The 21,256-nt window shown below is 38.8% G+C and overlaps 1 protein-coding gene across 3 annotated transcripts in view; it reads left to right on the top strand.

Moving 5' to 3' along the window:
- CRB1 (crumbs cell polarity complex component 1) overlaps nt 1-21,256 on the top strand; it is a 166,372-nt gene that overhangs the window by 73,906 nt on the left and 71,210 nt on the right. The gene's annotated exons all lie outside the window — the stretch shown is intronic.

The raw sequence follows: 21,256 nt of genomic DNA on the forward strand, positions 1-21,256 counted from the left end.
CAACTCTTGTCTTGGTAAATCGGCTATGTAACGTATTTGTTACAGCAAAAGGAAAGCTGACTAAAACAGGGTCCTGGTGGTAGCATCGGAGCAACTATACCCACATATAATTAAATTCTATGCTCTAATTAACAGTGGAAATGAGACTTATACTTGGAAATGGTTCACCAAGCTCCTAAAGTAAGAACCTTTCCAAAAGTGCCTGAGCAGGCTCTGTGTTTTTATTTTATTTTATGTTATTTTGTTCATGGCTGGAATAAAAACTTAGAGCAAGTTCTACAAGATTGAAAAGTAAGTGTAAGCCTTTTCTTCACTCTTAGAGAACAGTGGAAACATAATGTTCTAGTAAAAGCTGTTCTGGGGGTGAGTAGAACAGAGTTCTGTAACTACGCACAAAAAGTTCACCCTTGGAATTATTACTGCATCTGTACGTACCTTTTCACAGGAAAGTTTGCTTCACCTTCTTCCGTATAAAACAATCTCATCTTGCGATGTAGATGTCTTAATTACTTCAACGATTTATTGGCTAGAAGAAGAATCAAGTAAAGTGGCCCAATTTTTCTACTTCACAAGACCCAGGGTGATTAAACTAAGGGCAGCACTCACTCTGAGTCACCTATGAAACAAATATTTTGGAATACCATCAAAAGTCTTTGAGGAGAAATTTGTTTTTCTGAGCCTTGAGGTGGGAGTTTGAACAGTGGCCAGGACCTTGCACTTATCTCTCTCTCTGTGAGTGAGTTTTAACACCATTGACCTGGCCAAACTCCAACACCATTCATTAAATCTTCCCTGTCTCAATCATCCTTGAAACTTTAATAAGGCCCTATATTTCTTATCCTAAGCTACTTTGCTAACGTCGGCGGAGCAGCCACCCAGCTGTGGCCATTCACTCGGGAGCTAGCTAGATTTGTCCAGCAGCTGAGGGCACCCCCTGCTCTCACTCCCCCACGGAAGCAGGAAGAAGCCCAGTGATTTGTCCCAGCAAAAAAAGATTCAAATGTCTTCGACATATAGGTAAGCAAATCCAAATATTTTCATCAACTTTGGAAGCATTTCTCATAGTACGTTCGTTAGGAAAAATTACCGAAGTACCCGCTGAACATTTAACTGCAGCCATAGTTAAATTCCACAAAGGCCGCCTCCCCCTCAGGAGTAAAATGTTACAAGAAAATTAAAACATTGGGAAGTTTACACCAAGATGCTCTCCTGGCTGTCTGGAGGCTTGGTGCTTTTGAATTCGCACTGTTGGCCCTGGCGTGCTTTGATGCAGCCTGTCTTGAGCTCACCACCACAGCAAGCTACACAAAGCAGCCCAGCGGGGCTGATGAGGCCCCCGAGCCAGCACAAGTGTGCGTCTGGTACATCCATTCTCTCCTCCTGAACTCTCCTTGTTGGTGAGAATTCTTTAACACACAAAGCCTGTTCCTAAAATCAGTGGAGAAGGGGAGCGAACCCTCAGCTCCCCCCGATGTGTGCTGAGGGCCGCTCCTTTCCTTGACCTCACTATCTCCCTGGAACCTGTTCTATTTTGCTAGTTTCTGCTGGACACAATTGACAAACAGATTCACTCAATATGTAGGACAGGAAACACAAAGATGCTTCACTGCGAATTCTCCGGCCATCCAATGGAATGGTTGCCTGGTTTCTTTTCTGAGGTCTCCCACCCCACTCCAGTAGGAACAAAATTCACTAACAAACCGGCAGATCTGATATTGGACCATTGCTCCTAAATCCTGAGAAATCATTAGTTGATATCAGCTTTGGGAATGTCTGTGGAAGTGATACCTCTCTGACAGACTTGGCTAACTTCTAACAGGCAGGTACCTCCTTCTGGTTTACTCTCATCTGCTTTTTAAGATGTCAACCTGCCCCAGCATTGTATGCTGGAGAAGCAAGAGACAGTTTTTGTGACTTAACAGAGAAGTCAGAGGAGACTCAACTTTCACTGTGTGTGTAGTCACCCATCACTCGTCTTCATTGACACTGCTTGATCTGTGTTTTACATGCTCATTTAGGTCACAATAATCACAGATGTCAATAGAGTATGGTATTTCAGCTACACAGTATTTTCTTTAGGTCCCCAAATGATACATAGCTTTAAGTCTCATCTCCATGGAAAAGTTTATTCTGTGTACAACTTAAAGTGTTTCCTCATTAAGGTTAATTATTCTTGTCCTTTGAAATAAATTCTGTCAGTGCAATACTCTTTGGTCAATCCAAGAACCTATAAAAATGTGAGTTAAGACATAAGAGTGTATAAATAAACTTTGATTTTTTTCAGGTGACATTATAACTCATTGCAATGGTGAGAAGGAATGCTATTTCTTTCTTAAACACAACAACTGCCCACAGCCACTTAGCTAACACTAGGAATGTACACACCCATTGGCAAAGCCCATACATACCAACCAGTGAGATAATTGAACTCCTTAGAAATGTTCTCTTTAATGTGAAGAAGCCAAATAATTTATAGGCTTTGGGGAGGACTCCTCTGCAGATGTGTTTGATGCTTCCCAACTGGTCTTCCCTCGTCCAGCCATAAGAGCTTTGGTTTAATGTCTAATTTTTAGAATGCTTCGCACTGTGATGGGCGCTCCTTTACTAACCAAAGTAAAGCTGTGTAGATGTAGGAATAAGCTTGAGTGGCTGCCAAAAGAGTGGATTAGTCAATATATCCAAACACCTACAAAGCCACCTTGTGTGGGGGCAGTCCATTACAATCACAGTGATTGTAAGTGCCCCTAGAGGGAAGGGACCAGTTGTTCACAACTGTGTGTTCTGTACCTTGGAGCAGCCTGGAACAGACTTGGTGACCAGCACAATTTGTAGCGTGTAAGTGAAGGATTAATGGATGAAATAATTTAGTAGGGAAAAAAAACCTTAATTCTTTCAACAATATTTACTCATAATTTGCTAATTTGTTTAGTAATTATGTTCTTACTGGGATAAAAAGATAAATCTTACAAAAGATACTACAATACTCAGTTTAAGTGGCAAGACACATTTCAGCAAATTATCTCTATATAACCTGTATTTAATATTAAATGAACTATGTCCAGCAGAAACCATAAAACAGAATATAGCTCAAACTAAAGTTGTCATTAAAAAAATCAAATACATTTTTGTATTAAGCTGCGTACTAACCAAAACTTCTGGACACACACTCAGCAAGTAGCTATTAGCAGTGGACTTTGCCCTCATTCCTATTTCATGGCCTAGAAATGACTTCTAGACAGTAATTATTGCCTTTCTTATCTTACATTCTTTGGAGAAAGACAAGAAGGATGTCAGTCAGAGTGCAGTTTACAGCTCTTGAAACAGCCTGGGTCACCACCCATGTCGACCTGCCCCAGCCAGTCTACAGGAAGAGTAGTGTTTCTCTAGCAGAAGAAGAAACGGGGTGGGTTCCCTTCAATGTTCGAAGGCTAAGAGAATAGTCCTCTCTCTCTCTCTCTCTCTCTCTCTCTCTCTCTCTCTCTCTCTCTCTCTCTCATATATATATATATATATATATATATATATATATATATATATATATATATATATATATATATATCACAGTTGTGAACGCCTGGTCCCTTCCCTCTAGGGGCACTTACAATATATATAATTCTCTTCCAAATTTGAATGGGCCCAAAGTTAATGGATCTGCATTTAGTCAATGCCTAAGATGTCAATGACAGCTACAGGAATTTCATGCAAAGCACGACTGGGGATTGACACCCTAAGGCACAACTAACCCAGATGTATAAGAAGAGAGTTTACTCAAAGTTTTCCAAGCTTCTTTCCACCTTGATCTTCACCAGAAAATGCCAGACAAGAAGCACCCAGAACCTCTTAAAAATGCCTTTTCATTTCAGGCCTTGGCCCTGAAATATTATGAGAATCTGTTTATAAATATATATGGGTATAGAATATGCGTGGGTATAGATTTCTTTCTTCTTTTCCAACAGCATTTGTCACTTAACATGCTTTATTAAGTTCCCAAAAGATGTCTGCTCTGCAAATACTCCTTTTAGAAGGCCCAGAGTTCAAATTGGAAAGAACTCTCTTTGACCGTGTTACTTCTTGCTGCTGAGAGACATGACCAGAACAAACCAGGTTTATCATTCTACTTTGTAGTGTTTGCAGGCTCCCTGGGCTTCAATCTTTGGTAACATTTACTCTGCATATGACTTCATGCTAATAAACTGCCCTTGCATTTTGAAATTTCTCTTATTAGTTTCACAGAGACTATGCTTTCTCATACAAGCAGCCAAAAGTTCCTTATGCAAACAGAAAGTGAATATACCAGATAAGCAAATCAATAATCATGAGCAGTGGCTTCTGGGTTTTAAAGCCAATGGAAGTCACAAAAGTCTCCAGTAAACTCGCTCGTCGGGAAGACACAAAGTAGTCAGCCAGGCTCATCTATTTAGTTGACCCCATAATTTTAAAAATCAATACCAACATTTGGAATTTGTAGTATTTCCAATGTGCATGTGGCCTCCTGACCTCTTATAAATAATGACAATGGCTTCCAATAATAAAGTACTGTGATAGACTTTCATCTAATATTTAACCTTCTAGAAAATCATCCAAATATCCTAAAGCTCCGCACATGCATTTCTCAAGAGAGCAAACTACCGCTGAAAAGCTTAGCCACCTCATTTCCAGGATCACACACCTGGCTAATGACAAAGCTGGTATGACACTCAGACTTTCAGGTTCCAAGAACTCCATTGTAGGCAGCACCGGTATCAGGAAAAACTCACCTGAAGCCTAGGGTCTCGCTCTCACCTGGGATTGATGGGCCGACTTTCCCCTGGGTATCAGTGAGAACTGAAACAGCTTGCGTCTTGAGACTGACACCTGACGTAGGTATTCCAGTTTATGACCCTTGCCCTAAATCTAAGGTTAGAATATATTATCTTGAGAGAGGGGATGCATACTGCATACTGAATATCTTTTCTACATTCCACAGATTTAGTCTCTGCTTGGAGTTAGTGCCATGAGCCCCGCAAAGCTAGATAGCCTCCTCTGAAGTTCTCAGTGCTGACAGTGAAATGAGCAAATGAGAACTGAAATGTACGAGCTGCCACGGTCACAACAGCAGTTTTACATTATCATTATCCAGTGCATTTCGTGCTTAATTGTTTGCATTCCTAGGTACTAAGAACCCGCAAGAACACTATTGCAAACTGGGATTGCTCCTTAGCCCCGGGTGAGGTCGACACCTCTTCGGGAAGATTTGTGACCCGCTTAGTTATCTTTGCTATGTGGTAAGGATTCACTGATAGAGTAAGTTAAACTGATCTCCTTTCTTAGAAGGTGGAGGGACTTCTAATTAAACAAACCTTAGCCTGCACTTCAGAAGGTAAGCAGAAAGCTTTGAAGGATTTTCTGTCTGAGGGGTTTCCATGGAGGAGAGGCTGATATTCAGTCAACTAGTTGGCTAAGCTCATTAATTCAGGGTAACTTGTTTGTCAAAAGGAAACTCTCTGAAATGCCGCTGTGGCGTACCTTCACCCCGCTTTGCCCCATATCATGTCTTCAGGCTCCTGAAGCGGGCCTGGCACCTCTAAGTACTTGAGCTACTTTTATGAGTGTATGCTACCATTTGATTAAATTGTGTTACTATTTCTCAAATTGTAATTATTTTTAACGATTCTTTTTCCTAAAATGATATTTAGGATATAGGTAGGTAGCTGGACCGACAGACAGAGAGGTGCCGTTGAAACTGCCTTTTCCTACTTTCTTTGATATTCCCCCCGGGAAGTATGTTTATAACATAAGACATTACACAGTGGGACAGGAAGGAGGTTCTCATGTTCACTTCTTCTCCCAGGGTTGTTTTTCTCTATCCCACTGAAAATCAGGGAGCACGTTCTGCAAGTTCTGAGTAATAAGAATATGCTATAACATGCAAGTTATAAATACTGCTGGTGTTTGGTGTATAGTCTTAGAGAAGCTTTTATTTTCTGGAACTGTCATGAACAATAGGATAAGAAGAAGATGAAGAAGAAGAAGAAGAAGAAGAAGAAGAAGAAGAAGAAGAAGAAGAAGAAGAAGAAGAAGAAGAAGAAGGAGAAGAAGAAGAAGAAGAAGAAGAAGAAGAAGAAGAACAGCAGCAACAACAACAACAACAGGAAGACAAGAGCAGGAAAGGACTGCCTGGCCACAGTGGATCAGTGCTGACAACCTCAAGAGCTCCTATGAGCTGATACTTACAATAATTCCTTCAAGTCTTAAAAAAAAAAGGTTAACACTTAAGATTTCCTTTTAGGTGACCCAAAGAAGAGATTTCAGTATGGTATTGTTAAAATCACTAATGTTTAGAAAACACAAAGTTTCAGGAACTGAAGTGGTAATTGAATTAGGTTGAATAATCTTGAAATGTTTTGAAGGAGACTCTTTCCCGGCAAGCTTTGTACAGGAAGGGATTCTCACATTATCATTCTCATGTTATATTACCTCCGAGTCAGACAATGTTTTGAGAGCATGGACTACTCTAAAATGTCAAATTCTGTTGTCAAATACCAAGTACCTGTGCCATAACCTACTATGTAATAATAATTAAAAAAAAGTTATTTCAGCATCTTGTGCTAACAATATTTTTAATAACAAAGGGTCAAATGCTACAACAGCTGCTACACTCCGAGAACACCTTTAGGATGTACTAAGGGCTGAATAAATGTTATTACAATTCAACAGACTTGTTTTCCAATGCAGTTCTTCCAGGTTTACACACTGTATCTTACCATATCTGTAAGGTTTGGCTACCAAGCGCATATCACTTACTTACATGTTGCTATAGCTACAACACCAGAGATGGCTTAAGCAAGTAAGGGTGTATTTGGTCTCACAATTTCAGTTTGTTTCAGTCTATCTTACTGGGGGAATACATAAGAAAACAGGTCTGCCTGTGGTGGTGGTAGTGTGGGATGTAATGGAGGCTTATTATCAAGGCTGAGGGATAGAAAGGAAGTGCTGCAGATCCTACAGGCAGCACCGACCTCCAAAGGCCCTCCTTGTGCCAATTCTACCAGCCAGGTACCTCCTCCCAAAGTTTCCATAACTCCTTCAAATAGTGCCATCATCTAAAACAATCATTACAAATATGAGCTTGTGGGGTCACAAAGATTCAAATCGTAGCATCCCATTGATCTTTCAAAAGTTCATGCTCATCTTTATTATTATTATTATTATTATTATTATTATCATCATCATCATCATCATCATCCTCATCCTCATCATCATCGTTAATTTTTGTTTGTTTGTTTTTCAAGACAGGATTTCTCTGTATAGTCTTGGCTGTCCTGGACTCACTTTGTAGACCAGGCTGACATCAAACTCGAAAAGATCCACCTGCCTCTGCCTCCCAAGTGCTGGGATTAAAGGCGTGTGCCACCACCGCCCAGCTTCTCATGCTCATCTTATAAAGCGTGTAATCCAGTGTAAAGAATCCAAATCCTTTTCAATAGTCCCAAGCCTGGTCCAAAGTACAATGTGTGAAGTCTCTTTTGAGATTCAAGATAAACTATTACAGTGGGTCCTTATAAATTTAAGAGGAAAGTTGCATTCTTCTAATATATGGTGACATGAAGAAAGGAATCCCATATCAAAAGAGAAGAATCAAAGCCTAACAAGGGAAGAAAACAGTAAATCCCATGCCTGAGTGTCCAGCAGCCACACACGAGTCATTCTGTTTCTTCTTTGCCTTTTGATCTTGATTCTTGAATCCACGATTCACATTGTGGAAACAACTAAAAGCAGCCAGCAATAACCATGCCACAGCCGGAATGCTAAATTGTCTTAAATTTCCTACTGCAAACATTAACGCATTGCTTTTAAATTTAGGTTTACTCTAGTATTCAAGACATGGGAGAACAAAAACGCATTCTTTGGAGATTCATTCTTAGTCAGAATGTCACATAAATTGCATTCTGATGGGAATCCTAGCTTTCTTCTGAAGTGGCACCGTGAACAGTCTTGACTGCTCCTACTCCCATGACAGTTCTGTTCCTTCAGATTACTAAGCTCTGATTACATCATCCTAGGCCTTCTATAGCCTACATCTCCAAACATTTCCACATTACCCCCATAAACAAATTCCAAATGTGTATGAACTACAGATAAGTTTCATCACAGAAATTATCCCTCTTCTCAGATAATTAATTTTCTGCATTATTTACTTGTATGCTAGTAAGACCACAGTACCTGACAAAGATAATTTGAAAGAGGAAAAAATGTTTTGACTCACAGTTTTGGAGGGTTATAATGCATCATATTTGGAAAGGAAGGCAGCGAGGTTCAGTCCCTCTTACCAAAAATACATTGTAGAGGCTAATCACCTGCTGGCATTCCAGGAAGTAGACAGCATGACAGGAACTATGCAGAGCCATCTGACCTTAATGTCCTGCTCTGAGCACCTCATCCTACGAGCCATGTCCCCCTCCTAAAGTTTCTACGACCTCTGAAATTAGAGACACTAACTGGTGATCCAAGATTTGAACCATGAGCTCCTGGAAAGTGTCTGAGGGTCAAACTGTCCGAAAGCTCTCACACGATTGTGTTGCAGACTGTAGGTAAAGATTCTCTACTCAGAGCTTTAAAGTCTTGACATCTGTGTGCAAAGAAGGATTCCTGGTACAGTGTGGAAACAACATGGCCTGGGAGTTGTCTGATTTGCCTCCTATCTATCTCTGAGGATTTACTCATGATCAAGACTAGATACAAAGGAGACTAACACATCAGTCTTTGTGGCCATTATAGGATTCTCTTTAGTCATGGAGGTTCCATCGTGTGGTGAAAGAAGGAATGGATGACCGTGAAGACAACAATCTTTCTTATGATGTTGAGTAGGGTTGAATTGCTGATTTAAATGAATTCAGAGAATTTGATTTAATATTCTGTAAACTAATCCATTTTAAAAATGGAGACTGCAATGGCAGTGAAGTAGTCTTGATTTTACTTGTCAGTTGTGCAGTAGAGCCGCCAAGAGTACGAAATCCCCACATGATGCCTGAAGTACCTGGCACAGAAAAATGTTCATAAATGTACAATCATGGCTTTCTTGGTTTTGGTAATAATTTTAATAGAGCTATTTTGTCTATTATTGGTCTCCTCCTTAGATATCTTAATATCCTTTTTTCTCTAAAATTAACAGAGATCTTGTGCAATGCTATGGAGTTCTTTAAATTTCTCTATATCTTTCCTGGCACTCTTGTTGACTCTGGCATCTGGCATTATAAAGGTAATTGTTCCGAAGATGTGCTATGAATTATTTAATAATTTTTCTAACAGCTTTCAGCTAAGGAAAATAGCAATTGTTTTATTTCTGTTAGTTTCATTCATTCATTTACAGGATTTAAAAAGTATCTAAAATATATTCCCATAAATATGAAAGTCCTATAGTTATTTAAATTTTTGTTATTATAAGGATTCAAGCTCACTGAGTGAAAATTTAAAAAATGCCTTAGGAACATGGTATAAAAGACCTTGAAGATGGGGATATACAACTGTGATCAATCACTAATTGTAGGTTCATGTATTTTGGAGCAAAAATGAAAGCTTTAAAAATTGTTGAGATGCTTTCCCAAGAAGCCCTTTCCCCAGACAAGAGCTAGACAGTAGAAATAGTTTCATAGCAGACAACAAAAAGCATTAGATGCCAATTGCAATTAAAACAAGAAATTTCACCCAGTGACCAGAAACACAATTCCTTTTATGGCACACCACGAGCATCCTAGTCTTTCTCTACAGTGGTATTCATCAAAGAGCTAACATTCTGAAACTCCCATAAGAGCGTGCTGGGGTTCAAACAAATGTGTTTCTGTTGTCATGTCTTCAGGACAGAAACTTTATAAAACCCTTTGCCTTGTTGGCCTGTCCATCTAGTGTAACAACGATCGATCCCACAGGCTAATTCCAATCCACCCTGAGTGAGCAGCGAAGGGCCAGACTGAGCCTCATAAATTTCTATGGCTCCATCACATCCTTTCATAGGAGTTTTTAATGATATCGTTTTGAAGAGCCTAAAAAAAATCAAACCAAGTTTCTGCTGTGAAGTTGTCACCGTAATGGAAGATGATTACATCAGAAGTAGCTCGAATGGAAAAAAATGATTGTAGTTGCCTTGCAGTTTCTGGTTAACAAGCAAAGAGAGGACCATACATAACTCCACAGACTGGCAGGCACCTTTGCCTCTGATAGCTACAACCGGAAGATTTCTAATAAATTCCACTCCTGGGTTTTGCACATCTAAAGTGACCAACTTTTTTTTCCTTTTGAGTTGAACTTCAGCAGTTTTCAGAAGTAGTTTGCAGTAATTGAAAGGCTTTCTAAGAGCTGCTGGTAATCAGACTGTAGTAAGGAAAACAAGAAATCAGAAAACTGTCATAAAGGAAACAACAGTCCTTTCTGAAATAGTCTACTCTGGGGTGGCAATTGGAGTTGAGTTTGTGTCTACAATACAGTTAGTATAGGAAAGAGTCCAGTTCTGTGCCCCAGAGGGATTTACCCTCAGAATACGCGACAGAAACTTGGGAGTCCCAGTGCAGGCATGGGTTTTAGTGGGTGCAGGTTGTGTGTTTTGTTCTGGCTTTTTATTTCGCAGTTATCTATTCGCTTAGTTTTGTTTCTTTTTCTTTCTTTTCTTTTTTTTTTCTTTTGATTCAGATGATATGCTATATCCCAGACTCATTCTATAGAGTAGCTGGTCCTTACACTCATGTGGTCTCTGCCCTTGTGAGTGTGGAAATGACAGACATCAATCACACATCCCGGAATGTATTCAACAAGCTGTGAGAAATCAGGTACGAGGCCAGTGCATGGTCTTTAAAGCTGGGGCAGAATACCAAACCTGGCAGTGCCAAAACTCCAGGTAAAAGACTCTCGTGGCATGCAACTGGAGGTACCCAGCTGCTGCTGCTGGCTCCTGGGGTCCTTTCTCTACTCTTCCACTATAGCTGACGGATAACTTTCCAAGATAGTGACAAAGCCAATACCCAACCTACATGTATACAGCCACGCCTCACTATCTGCAGAGCACTGGATCCAGGATGCTTGCAGTTACCCAAATCCTGCCACAGTACCCGCATGCATCCTACACAATTCCACTGTTTCTAGGTCATCAATAATAGCAATCACAGTTTGAATGCTACATAAATAGTTGTTATGCTGTATTGTTAGGAATTCATTAGAAAGAAGTCTGTACTTATTAAATTCAGATCTTTTCCAGTATATTGTTGAGCTGAGGTTGTTGACTCAGGAATGTAGAATTCATGTATATAAAGGGCCAAATAGTGTGTGTGTGTGTGTGTGTGTGTGTGTGTGTGTGTGTGTGTGTGTGTGTAATATGACACAGAGATGTATATAAGACCCTTATACACAGCTCACATATAATTACATCCATATAACATATTTATAATGTCCTACTTGCAAGTGAGAAACATCCATCCAAATATCACTCTGTGCAGCAGAGGCCTGGCCGGGGAAGAAAACCCTTGGGTAACAGGATTGCAATAACGGGCAGCTGGAATGAGCCCAGTGCTGAGCAGGAACTGATGATTTGATGCAAACTCTGATAACGTTCATGTTCATGACTTTCATAACTCAGTATTTATTCCTAAAAATATTCTGATCACTAAGGAAATAAGGTATTCAGAAAATAACAGAATTATTTGCTTAAGCATGATATGAAAGTAATGTGACAGACCTGGCTGGATCACAACTGTTTATTGAATCTTTGAAAAACTTCAAATGGAAGCAAGTACATTTAATGCTGATATATGGAGTTATGGCTTTGTGTACCCAGCTATAATAACAATGATTTCTCTTGTTACTGATACTCTGGATTCATTTTTCACACTCTGACAACATTTGTTGTATGCCAAGAAAGGACCACTGGCATTATAAGAGGAACGGAAAATGGAGCATTGTTTGATGAAACTGTTATTTCATAAAACATGGAACATAAAACTATACTCAGCGAAACTGATATAGCCAAGGGAGCTGGTAATGAAATATAATGTTAATACTTTGTGGCTCAAAGAGACATACACAGACAAAAAAAAAATGTGAGCATCTTTGCAGAAGCTGTCCCTGCAAAGAAATTGACTTCTACTGGATATGGAAAGACAGAATTGCAGATTTGGTGTTTTATTCTCTGGAGCTGTCTTAAAAGAAGCCATTTAGGGAATTTTGCTACAAAGACAGATATTTTTAATCTAGAACCTGACAGAAGTCTAGACAGTTACTGATAGCTGTTGTTTCTCACGAACACTAAAGCTAAAGTCGAATCAGCCAGCACAATAGCAGATTATGTGATTCTTCCTCAGTATGACAATATGTCCTTAGTTCTATGAATACATCTAGAAAGGAGGTTTTCCATTAAGTTGAAAGTACAGGGAAATAAAAATGGGTTAAAAATTACAATAAATAAAAGAGGTTGGTGGAATATCTAGCTTTATACTTTGCTTTTCCTTCTAGAAGTAGTCATGGAAACTAATATTTATATTGTAAATATTGAGAAAGATGTTTCCTCAAAGCCAGCTATGCTGCCTCTGAGCTGATGGCTTCAAGTTCCCAGTCTGTCCTGTGCTCTCTCTGGAACACACACACACACACACACACACACACACACACACACACACACAGAGAGAGAGAGAGAGAGAGAGAGAGACAGAGAGAGAGAGAGAGAGAGAGAGAGAGAGAGAGAGAGAGAGAGAGAGAGAGAGAGAGAGCAGTGGAGCCTAGCAACAGCATCATGGGAGCACGGCTCCTGCTGCTTCTAAGCGAGTGTTTGCAGTTGCATGGCCAGGCTATCTGTGTGGATGTGCCAGCTCCTCTCCGCCTCACTAAGTACTTGAAAAGTGGTCCATTTTTCCAAAGAGTAAGAAATTCCTTATTCAAAATCTGCACCCAATGTGGGAAAATGCCATTATTTTACAAGAAAAGATTTAGGGTTGAAAGAATTTGAACTATGAAATGCTTAAAGCAACAACAATAGAAGTTGGCCTGATAACTTAAGTGACTACCACAGGTCACCTTTCATGCAGTGCGGTTTGAAAGGATTTGAGTCAGAAGACACTATTCCATCATATTATACCATAGCCAATCAGAAACTCGTTTTCTGGAAGAATGAAGATTTTATGAAGGCTAGTGTGTTCCTCAGTTTTCCACCCAATTTCCAAACAGCTTTACTCTACAAAACAAACCTAAGTAATTCTCTAGAAAACAACAAACGCAAACATAAGTTGCTTCCATTAATATTTTTCTCAATATCCACAATACCCATTTCCACACTGACTTCTAAATCTTTTGACCATAATTCATATTTATATGGCCCTTCTTAAAATTTCTAAAAAATGTATGATGGTTTGAGTAATGCAAATCTTATAAACTTAATACTCATAAGTTATATTATATTTCATATTTATAATATATTATAAATCTTAGTCTTATTAATGTTATAATATCTTATAAGCTATAAATATTATGAAAATACTTATATCCATACTGACTAATAAGTCACAATCATGTATTAATTTACACAACCATGACATAAATCAGTTCTATAATTATTCATTTGTTTCATCAGAAAATCCTTATGACTTGGAAATTTTGAAAGGAGATACCTTCCCAAATTTTAAGTATTTTCTACTTGTGCACTTATGTGAATGTGTTCCACATGCATATGGCTGTTTGTGCTGGCCAAAGGCACGTGTGAGGCCTCCCAAAGCTGCAGTTAGAGGCAGCTTGTGAGTCCCTGATGTGAGCGCTGGGAAACATGGTCCTCTAGAAGAGCAACTGGCAATTCTTAACTGTGGAGTCATCTCTCCAGCCCCAACTTTAGTGTCTCATTTGATTATTGCCCTTCCCTTTGTAGAAATACTTCCTGATGCAGTTTTATTACAATCATTTTAACACAGGGATACCATTATTATTATTATTATTATTATTATTATTATTATTATTATTATTTGTTTTGGTTTTTCAAGACAGGGTTTCTCTATGTATCCTTGGCTTTCCTGGACTTGCTTTGTAGACCAGGATGGCCTCGAACTCACAGAGATTCACCTGCCTCTGCCTCCCAAGTGCTGGAATTAAAGGTGTGCGCCACCACCGCCCAGAAGGGGATACCGTTTCTAATACTCTTTAAGAGTTGCTGCCTGTCTCCATTTCTCCTGAATGGAGATGATATTTTCATTCATCAGGGCCTAAACCATTAAGAGAAATTGCATTTTACACCAAAGAGGCAAACATGATTGCCTGAAAGGCGTTGATTGTCTCCAAGTCATCGTTCTGTGTTGTATGCCTAGGTTAGCTCCTAGAGATCTAGAGAAATAAACACATTTATTAGGCCATTAAGGAGCACTACTTGCACCATTTAGTGTTTCAGTCAGCACTGGGATGAAGTTGCTAATGCCAGCCTCAGAGAGAAAAGGAAAATTATCTCTCAGAGGTTAAGTAGCTCCCTGAGGTTACGACTTCAAAGTGAAGCTGGAATTGAAACACAGTTGATAATGAATGTCTCAGGAGCATGTGCAACGAAAAAGGCTATTTGAAAAGAAATTCTATGCTTTCCTTGAAACTTAACTTACAATGTTACATTGTCCAACATTGTTCAAAGCAATAGTTGAATGAAATAACTTTTCCACAGGAAATTCTTCTGAATTGAAAACAATACTTCATATCTGAAGCTATGGGTGATCTGACATTTTCCTGTACTCAAAAGAAAGAAAGAAAATTATTAAAAAGCAGACATATTTTCTCACTTGGCATGCATGCCTTTGGTGGGCTGCCGAGATGATCATGTGATACATTATGAAGAAGTGTAAAATCAATAGTTTAATGAGTTACCTAGAAATAAAGTTGTAAGCAGAAAAGGAGAAAAGTACTGTACAAAATATTCAATGAAAATTTGCCTTCACTTTCATTTATTTTAATGGACACATAATTATTGTACATATGAATGGGGTACAGTGTGATTATCAGCCTTTGCATAATGACTAATTCAAAGTAGTTAGTATTTAAATTCCTTAAATACATCATATTTTTTTGTACTGGGACTTTTGTACTGGGACTCTTTGGGCTTCTATACCACTGTTATATATGAAATACATGATAAATTTGCCACCCTTCGTGCTTTAATTTCAAGAAATCCAGGATTCCTTTGGTTCCAACTCTACTTCCCTAGGCGTTCAAGTTAACATCTGACATCCATCTACCTAGTTCTACACACAATCACACAAAGACACACAGACAACATCAGCACAGACAGACAGGCAAGCAGACACACATACACACACACACACACGGGGGTGGGGGGGATAGGAAGAGAGAGAGAGAGAGTGAGGGAGAGAGAGAGAGAGAGAGAGAGAGAGAGAGAGAGAGAGAGAGAGAGAGAGAGAGAGAGAGAGAGAGAGCGCTAGCGTGAACTGCTTATTCCTTGAGGAGTGCCCAGTCATTACCTGTGTAAAGCAGGACATTGCTGCACCATGGTAAAGGAACCCGTGTGTCCAATTCCTCCAGTTGAACTGTGGGAAACCCATGCAGGAAAGAGACTAAGCATTTCTTGCTTTCACATTGTGGTGCGAGCTGAGGGTGATAGCATTTAGTTTTGAAATGTAGTCAATGATCTACAGGGAGCTCACAAAAATCTTGAAAACTTAACAAATCAGGCAAAAACTGAGGCCACAGAACTATAAGACAAATTAAATGCTTTTTTAAAATAAGTACTTTGATTGTAGTGTTTTATCACAGGAAATGACCATCAACCTCTACAGAAATGAAAAACATCCCACCCACCTGCCACACCCTTCTCTCAGATAGATCAAAAGTCCTAATGCAGTAGAAAACAGCAAACTCAGCTTCTGGAAGGCATCAGTAAGACATGTTGCTGATAGAAGTGAAAAGAAAAGCCTATGTTGCCAAAGATACAGGAAACAATCCTAGGCTTAATGCTGTATTCAAATGCTACCAGTGGTCTGTCTGTCTGTCTGTCTGTCTGTCACCCTTGGAAGAGGGTTAAGAAACACTCTAGTTAACAGACCTACATGGAAATTGGTGACCATGGGAAGAAGGAAAAAAGAGGCTGAGAAAGTCCAGCCCTATATCTGATCACAGAAAGCCTCCTAAGGACTGAGTGACATCAAGAATTCCTCCTGCCCAGGGAAGAACACTCAACCACCAAGGTGGGGAGACTAACTTAGAAATCAATCTACATGTGTTGAATCTGTTAGGTAGTATCAGTATAACTGTTATCAATGTCAAAAGAGGCAATCGTTTGCATTTGTTAGGTCATATGCATCTGTAAATTAATCTATTTATTTTAGATTTTCCAATTTAGTAGAATATAAATTTTTGAAGTATGTTCTTATGATTTTCTGAATTTTACTGGTGTCTGTTGTACTGTCTCCCTTTTGATCTATACTTTTATTAATCTGGGGTTGCTCTACCTTTCTTTTGGTTAATTTGGCTATTAATCTCATCTTTTTAAAGAACTAACATTTCATTTCATTGATTCTTTAAATGATTTTTTCTTTTTTATTAATTTCTTCCCCAATCTTAATTTTATTTTCTGTTTACTACTATGGGTTCTTGTTTTTGCAATGCCTTAAGGTACATCATTTATTTATTTGAGTTCTCTCTGATTTTTTTAATGTAGGCACAATGAATGTTCCTCTTAGGACTGTCTTAGTTGTACACAATAGGTTTTGATGTCTTGTGTTTTCATTTTCTTTCAGTTCTAGGAATTTTTACATTTTCCTCTTGATATTTTTTAGTGATTCATTACTCATTCAATCGTGTTATCTAATTTCTGTAATTTTATGTTTTTTCACAGTTTTTCTTGTTGGTATTTAGCTTTATTCTATCATAATTAGAAAGAATAAAGAAATTTATTTCAATTTTCTGTATTTGTTTAAACTTGTTTTGTGTCCCAATATGAACACTACTTTGGAGAAATTTCTGTATGTTATAGAAAAGAACCTGTGTTTTTAGGGCTTGGGTGGAATAATCCATAGACATCTTTTACAGCCATTTGATTTAAGATGTCACTTAGCTCTAGCACTTCTCAGTTTAGTTTTTGTCCAATTGACCTGTTTGTGTTGAGGCTAATCTTCAGCCTCACATAATATAGGGTTTATTTTATGAAGTTGCACACGCTGCAATGGGGCCCAGACGTGAAGGGGTCTGATGAAAAGGCAAGGCACAGCTCCTTGCCTTTGCTGACTCCTGAGTGTGTGCCTTGATGCTGCCGCCCTTCACAAGCATCAGACTCTTGTCTTGTCAGTCTTCCTATGTCAATCACTGTCCAGGGAGCTGTAGGTTTTCAGTGCTAGACTGGGTCTATTGAGGAATCTGGCCTTCAGAACTGAGCAGCTGCCAAGTGCCCGCCTCTGAAGTGTGCAGATGGCCATTGTTGAAGTGCCCAACACCTGTCTTAGCAAATACCCCTTTCGTGGTTCTTTAGAGAATAGGCCTAATGCAATGAGATACTAACACATGACAATAAATATATTACTGATCTATGCTACTACATGACAATTAATATATTAGCAAGGTATGGTCAGTTTATGATATTTGGCAGCATTCAGGATTAGATGTTGAAAAAGTGTCTTCTTTGCTGGTGGTAATGTGATCAGAAAATGACTTGATAGGTTCTTTAAAAACCAATGTCATACTATTAAAACTAGAAATCCTTTTAGTAGATGTTAAGAATAAATGATGTGAAATTTTACCTCAGCTGATTTTTTAGCCCCTCTTCTGAGTCTGTTGGATGCATACCACAAAAACAAAAACAAAAACAAAACAAAACAAAAAACAAAAACAAAAACAAAAAAACCAGAGATGTCTTTCCTTGGATTTATTCCTTATACACCCAATAAAAGCTACTATTATATTGCAGATTACATTTAAATGTTCTGTTGGTTGATCTGACAATCTAACATTGATCTGACTTCTTTGGTGGTGGTGGTGGTGGTGGTGTTTTAATCCTTGTAGCCCTAGTGCTTTTTCGGTATTTGGTTCATGGTAAATATTTAAGCGAGATGAAAGGTTTGAAGAGATTGTAAGAATACATACAGTTTTGCAATGCAAACATCTGGGTTTAAATTCTTACCCTTCCACCTAGTGTTCTGTATTCTTGATTCAGTTATTAGTGTTTCTGTAAAGATGAGGTTACTAAGCCATTTTCATTATACTTGGTGCTATGTATAAATTGCTTCATAAGACTGTGCCCCAAAACTTTTCTGCTTAAAATAGCCCCCAATTAGTAGCCCCCTCACAGTTTCTGTGGGTCTTGGCTTAGCTGGGTTCTCCACCTCAGAATCTTTTGAATGGATGAGCTAAAGAAGTAGCCATGACTATAGGACTCTCTGGAGGCTTCAACAGCAAGTCCTGCTTTAAAGCACTTTGGTGGGGTTGTAGGCACGTTTGAATTACTTAAGAATTGTTGTATGAGGGATTCAGTTGTGAGAAACTGTGAGAAAAGTCACCAGAGCATCTTCTAGAAAGATGGAAGTCGTGGTCTGTGTGGCACCACATGAACATGGCATCTGTTTGTCTTTGTCATATTTTACTGATTAGAAACATGTTGTTAGTTCCAGAAGAATATGCTGTAAATACAAGCAAATAGAAAAAAATTGAGGGGCTGATAAAATGTTTGCCACTATGAATGAGTAGGAAGTAAATAAAACAAAGGTTTAGTGAAACCCCTGTTACATAATGAGCAAACAGCTATTGCTGTCTACTAGATCACATTATAAAAATCATGCAGTTAATTAGATTTACCACTAGATGGTGGTAGATCCTTCAGAGCCTTCTCTTAGTAAAGTGGGGTCAGAGACTTTGAGTATAGGTGACCCCCAGCAGAACCAAAAGCAAAACAAAAGAACAAACAAACAAAAAACCCAAACATGTTCATAATGATAAAGTAAACAAAGATACATCCAAAAAATAGCCCTCAAACACCTAGATGAAACCTTGAAATTCCAGCGTTATTTACAGTGTACTCTACATCTTTACTCCAAAATAAGGGTTATATAAGCTGCAAAAAACAGTAAAACTACTGTTCTCTTTGATATATGAGATTTCTCAGAAACATACCCAGCATTGACTCCTTTCCTCTTCATCTTAGAGACTAAGAATTTTCTATTTTACATATAATATCTATTATATTTTTTATAAACACAGTAAACCTCATTGTTGAAAATTTAGAAACTGCAGAAAGCATAAAGAAAAGTAATATTGTTTTGAGCCCCTTGAATTACAATGTATCCTTCTTCTGAGTCCCTCCTCTTCTTTATTAGGGTCTCTCTGCCGCCTTCGCCCACTTCCCACAATGCATGCGCACACCGAACTATGTATACAAAGTTTGGCCTCCTACTTTCGTCACATGGCTCCCTATGACCATTTTTACGTTTTCTACAATGTTTTATGAAGTATAATCTTGGTGAACTTTGTAGACCATAGGATAAAATATCTAGTTTTATAATATGGACCAAATGTAAAGCTTTGTGTGTCTTGGTGCCTCATGACCAATGTGGAGACTCCAGAGAACTCAGTGAGGACTCTGCCACTTAAGGGATGCTGCGTGAAACTGACTTTATGGTGTCTTTATTTCCTCGTTTTCAACTAATAAAGTTCAGGTCCCACGACAGCGACCCAACTTTTAATAATGTAGAAAACCCTTTCTCATATTTTGTTTGCAGATAGCTTCTTTCCATGTTGGCAGTTTTATTTCACTCTTACTAAAATGACCAAATCTCAGGGTGCACTTAAATGTGTTTATATGTTAAGATAAATTTATGTCGGATTGGTTATGATTAAGCACACTTCAATATTAAATGACCTATGCTAGGTTCCTGACCATCACCAGCAAGCATACATTAGGAGATAAATAGATGCACTCTGCTGGGTAAGTTGAGCATCTAGCATGGTGTTTATTATGAGAGAATTTTGTTTTCTGGAAATGGGATACAAATTCACATCAACGATTCCTAACATCTACTAAAAGGATTACATTTTTATTGTTGGATGTGCTAATGTATGGTATTAACAAATCATATAGTAGTAAATTATGTCTGTAGTACAGAAGTAATCACAGTTTTGAGCCGTTACCTGTGGCATGTTTTAAAATGTTTTTCTCATCTTTTAAATTAACCGTACAGTTCAATAATGTTAGGTGAGCTCATGCTGTATGGCCAATATTCCAGCGTCTCCATCTAGCACAATGGAGAGTCTGTACATTCCTCCCTCCCCTCATCTCCAGGAACCCACCATTCTACTCTGTCTGGGTGGGATTAACATTTATGGGCCTTATATAGGTGAAGTCATATAGTACTTATTATCCCATTGTTTGTGTGACTGACTTGTTTCACTTAGCAAAATATCATCAGGGTTTTTCCATGTGGCAAAAGGACCCTTTTGAAAGATTAATTTAACTTGAGTATAGATACAATCACATGTGTTTGTGTGTGTAATACACATAGCATATATAACAAATGTCACACACACAAACACAATTTCTATACATACATACATACATACATACATACATACATACATACGTACATACATACATCTTACTCATCAGTGGATATTTGAATTGCCTGTATGTTGCCTATTACAGGTGATGCAACCAATCCTGTTGTACAAATGCCTCTTTTCCCCTTCTCTCTTCTTCCTTCAGTCCCACAAAACAGGAAAGCAAGCGCTCTAACACCGAGTCACATCCCCAACCTCCGAACCCTTAATAGCTATGTGGGTTGTCTGCACAGAGGGGGATGGGTGGGTTGGGGGAGGGGGTACCTTTGGTTCTGTTTTAAAATTTTATTCATTTCACATCCTGATTGTAGCCCCCTCCCTCATCTACTCCTCATCCCACCCTCACTCCCTCCTCCTCCCCCTCCCCTAGTCCTCAGAAAAGGGGAGCCCTCCTCACCTAATATCTGACCCCAGTCTATCAAGTCTCATCCGGACTGCTTGCATCCTCTTCCTCTGTGGCCTGGCAAGGCCACCCCTCTAGGAGGAAGTGACCAAGAATCTGAGGCAATCCTGGAGTTGGAACACCTAGAGAGCAGAACTACAGACACAAGCCACACCAAAGAGAATACAAGAGATGGAAGAATCTCACGTGTAGAAGATACGGTTGAAGTAATCGATACATCAGTCAAATAAAAAATGTTAAAAACCAAAAAGTTTCTGGCACAAAACATCCAAGAAATCTGGGACAATATGAAAAGACCAAACCTAACTACAATAGGAT

This window comes from Acomys minous (assembly GCF_964271855.1).
Source record: "Acomys minous genome assembly, chromosome: 1".
Classification (NCBI taxonomy): Eukaryota; Metazoa; Chordata; class Mammalia; order Rodentia; family Muridae; genus Acomys; species Acomys minous.